General features: G+C 24.8%; 1 long non-coding RNA gene across 1 annotated transcript; it reads right to left on the bottom strand.

The window, feature by feature from the left end:
• Positions 1 to 893: 893 nt before the first annotated feature.
• Positions 894 to 4,642, bottom strand: LOC120068293. Its single transcript, XR_005479148.1, has 2 exons — positions 4,416 to 4,642; positions 894 to 1,355 (listed from the first exon to the last, which is right to left on the bottom strand). It is a non-coding gene; the product is annotated as an uncharacterized LOC120068293 (long non-coding RNA).

Genomic DNA, 4,642 nt, shown 5'->3' with positions numbered 1-4,642 from the left:
ATGATAAACACAAAAGTGTATACATAAAAAAGATTACATATATTTTAAACACACTAAAAAAATACTTATTAAACACAAAAGTGAAATTGTATAAATTTTTAGATATTTTACAAAAGGTTAAAAAACACTTTTGGTTCCTAAACTTTCATGAAAGTAACCATTTATTCTCTAAACTTAAGTGTTGGTGGTTCTACTAGGGAAGGTTGTTCTTTTTTTTCTGTTGGCTGTACTTGGTTTATAATGATTGAGTCCTATACTTTTAGTTTTATAACAATTTAACCCCTTGACTTAATATGTAATAATTTGATCATTGTATTTTCAAATTTGTAACAACGTAGTCCCTAACATAGAAAAATTCATCAAAATTAGATGTCAAATTTTATTAATTTATTATGTAGATATTTTAATATATAAAAATATTGAGTCTCTAATTTGTTCATCGGTTTATTTATGCAAAAAAAAAAAAAAAAAAAAAAAAACTCATTAAATCTTAACACTAATTTCTATAATAGAGACTAAATTATTACGAAATTTAATATACAAGAAACTAAATTGTTATATAGTAAAATTTAGGACCTAAATCATTCCAAACCAAAATTCATTGACTAAATTATTACTTTTACAAGAGTTTATAAACTAAAAAGTGATTTTTAACCTTTATAAAATTTGGAGATCTATTAAATATAAACGTTATATATTTATTTGATACAAATATAAAAGTTGAGAGTATAATATATATTGCTTGAAACAAAAAATTAAATAAAGTTTTTTATAGTTGATATTAAATTAAAATATAGTTATCATAAACGAGAAAGAAAAATCAAAGAAAGAAAATAAGGCTATTTAACCCATTTTGTTCATCAAAATCGCCTCACAAAAGAAAGAAAAAAATGTAGGTCGCAAGTTTGCGCCTGCCACAACCTATCCTCACCACCTGCCACAAAATCGGCAGGACTGACGGCAGCAGCCAATTTTTTTTTTTCTTTTTTTTTTTTCATTCAGATCTCTCTTACAAAAAAAACAACCATATTTCCATAAATATTTTGTAAACTATACTTTTCTAAATAGTTTTTTGAAGTACAATATTTAAAAAAAAGATCCCTAAGAAACCCATGCTTTTATTCCTCGGCTGGAACAAGGAAAGAGGGAAAAACAGAGAGAGAAACAGATTTATTGGCGGTGATTCACATGATGAAGACCGGCGATTGGACGTACGGCATGTCTGCGACGATTGACGAAGATAAACGGCAGGGGAGACGGAAGGGTGGCCAACAGTGAATGATGTGGAGGGAAAAAAGAGATGTTGGAGGATCTGTTGTGTGCGAAGAAAAAGAAAGTTGGCCTTCTTTTTAAATCTAAATTTAATATATTTTATATAAAGTGTATCAATAATATATATTAGTGTACCATTATAAAGTATATCAACAGCATAAAGCAATGTATCAATAACAAATATATCGACAATATATTAGTAAAGTGGTTCAACTGAATAAACAAATACATTATTATCAAGTTTATTAACAATATATCAGTCATGTCACCAGTATAAATGATTGCATCATGATCAAATGTATAAATAGTATATTAGTTAATTAAGTTCATCAGTAGTATAAAAAAAGTGCATCATCGTCAAGTTTATCACCAACATATTAATCAAGTGTATCAATTATCAAGTATATTAAGTTTATTAGCAGTATAAACGAGTGTCTAGTTAACAAGTTTATCTATAGTATATCAATCAAGTGTATATCATGTATATTAGTCAAATGTATAAAATTTATCAAAATAAACAAGTGCACATACGACAAGTATACCAAATATACCAAGTATATTAACTTAAAATAACTAACACTATATTAATTTTTAAATTAAAACTAATAAATAGTTATAGTTTATATCATTGTTTACAATAATTTAGTATATTTTTATCCATAAAAATAAATCGAATAAGTATATAGTTAATTTATTTATTTATTACAATCAATTATATAATTTTAGTTAAGTAGAGTTCAATATTATTAATTATAAATTTAATATGAATCCATTAATTATAATTAAATAATATAAAAATATATATTTTAATAATCAATATACAAAAATTGGTGTAAGAAAAACAGAGCAAAATATGATATATTAATAATATTAATAATGAAAGTGAGTAAAAAATATTAGAAAAATATTTTATAATCAAGGAATGATACTGATGAATGATCTAATTAAAATTAATCACAATATATTATGTATTATTATAAAAAACTAACACCCTATTTGATAACTATTTCATTTTTTATTTTTGGTTTTAAAAACTATGCATATTTTCTTTCCATTTCTTATCATATTTGCATCTTTTATAAGTACAATGGTTTAATTCTTAACTGAATTCCAAAAACAAAAACAATTTTTTAAATCCTCGTTTGATAACCATTTGATTTTTTGTTTTTGTTTTTGAAAATTAAACTTATTTCATCAACATTTCTTTCAATAATTTGTATCTTTTTTAAGTAGAATGGTTGAATTCTAGCGAAATTTTAAAAACAAAAACAACTTTTTGAAAACAACTTTTTTTAATTCTCAAAATTTAACTTAAACAGTAGATAAAATGTTCATAGACTTAATTTTTAAAAATAAAATAATTAACAAATGGGACCTGAGGAAGAAATTTGGAAGTAGAAGTAGTGTTCAAGACTTAATTTTCAAAAACAAAAACAACAAAAAAAAAAAACAAAATGATTATCAAATAGAACTTAATTAATTAGCCATTTTGTTTTTGTTTTTGTTTTTGAAAATTAAGTCTATGGACATTACTTCTACCTCCAAATTTCTTCATTAGACCCTATTTGATAATTATTTTGTTTTTATTTTTATTTTTAAAATTAAGCTTAGAAACATTACTACCATATTAAAATTTCTTCCTACGTCAATATTTTATCTTTCATCGGCAACCTTGATGTTACCTCAGACGATGATAAATACTTATTCTTATATTTATGGACATAAAGAGACCAAAATTAAACCATGCTTCTAAATTATAGATGAATATGGACCAAAAATATTCAAATCAAACAAGAATAACATAAACGGAAGTGAATTTTAATTGGAAAAGAAAAAGAAGACAATTTAGACTTGTCTATGATGACACGTGATTTATCAATTTTTAATCATAATATTTTAAATTCGTCAAATTCAACTCTTAACTTTTGTCAAAATGTTGCAATTTCTACAATTTTCACCGACTCACCCACTAATTTTAATAAAAATAATGGTAAAATCTTTGTGAACTCGTCCATTTAAACAATATTATGGTTTGTTTGTCATATTTTGTATTTTCAAATAACAAATATGTTCTTACCAAACCATCTAAATTCTATTTTTGAAAACTATTTTTTGATTATGTGATTTAAACCATGCAAATTCTATAAACATTTATATTTTCATTATATCTAAGTTTTAAATTTTAAAATGTATAATCATAAAAACATTTAGAAATACAATATATCATATTATAACCTCAACTCAATTTTTCAGAACTAAAATATGTATTATGTAATGTAATATAAATTATATAATGTTACAAAATATAATTATACGAAAATTTTTAATATAAAACATATTCATAACTAAATTATTAATAGTTTATTGTCAAATAATATTTAGTAGTTTCATACACAAGTTTTATAATTTATAACTAATATCAAATACATTTTGAAGGTATTGTTTAAATTAAAATCTAGTTTGAATTTGTTACCAAATAAATATCTGAAAACATGAAATACAACTAGATCATCGAATTCCTTATTTTCAAATTTATATTTTCAGATTCTCTATCAAACAAATTTAAAATTTTCCAATAATTTAAGTTTTGAATTGACTAACTTTGCCAAAAATTTACTAATTTTAACAAAAATTTAGCTATACTAGAAAAACAAAAACAAAAATTCAGCCACAAATATCATCCCTCTTTGAAATACTATCAATTTAAATAAATAAGCAAAAGTGAATTTTAACATGCCCACATGCACACCCACCCACAGACCCGGATGAGGAATATAATGCTCATCCTTTCCCCGTCTAGTCATCAGGGAAAAAAATCTCTCTACTCCTCCATTCACTGTCCAATGGGAGATTTTTTATCCCATTTGGTCGAGTCCACTCAATCTCGACCATAAGGTTAAATGGACATCTCTAGGTACAAGGACTAAAATTTTGAAACCAAAGTAAAAGGACTAAAATGACACTTCAACCTAAAAAATTGCACAAAAATAGTAGAAAATTATAATGAGGAGAATAGTAATTGAAATAAACTCCATAGACAAAATATGACGTTTCCTTCTTCGGCTTATACATATTTCAGTCCGAGTGATGGAACACATTCTCCAGAGAAAGTTAAAAATGGAGGGAGAGAGATGTAAACTTACTTGTTATGAACTAGGTGAATGAGAGCATGCTAAGTTAATTGAAGAGCTGGCGAGAATGAAGCCTGGTCCGAGATCATTCGGATGAAAGATTCTCTGTTTGAATTTATTCATATGAACAATCTCAAACCAGATTCCATTCTCCTCAACAATTCTAGAGAAATAAAGCATGAGAGCATGGCAATGGTTCTTCGTGAGAAGTTATATATAATATATATATATATATTCAA

Source organism: Benincasa hispida, chromosome 12 (genome assembly GCF_009727055.1).
Source record: "Benincasa hispida cultivar B227 chromosome 12, ASM972705v1, whole genome shotgun sequence".
Lineage (NCBI taxonomy): Eukaryota > Viridiplantae > Streptophyta > Magnoliopsida > Cucurbitales > Cucurbitaceae > Benincasa > Benincasa hispida.
This window is presented reverse-complemented; position numbering and strand designations above follow the sequence as displayed.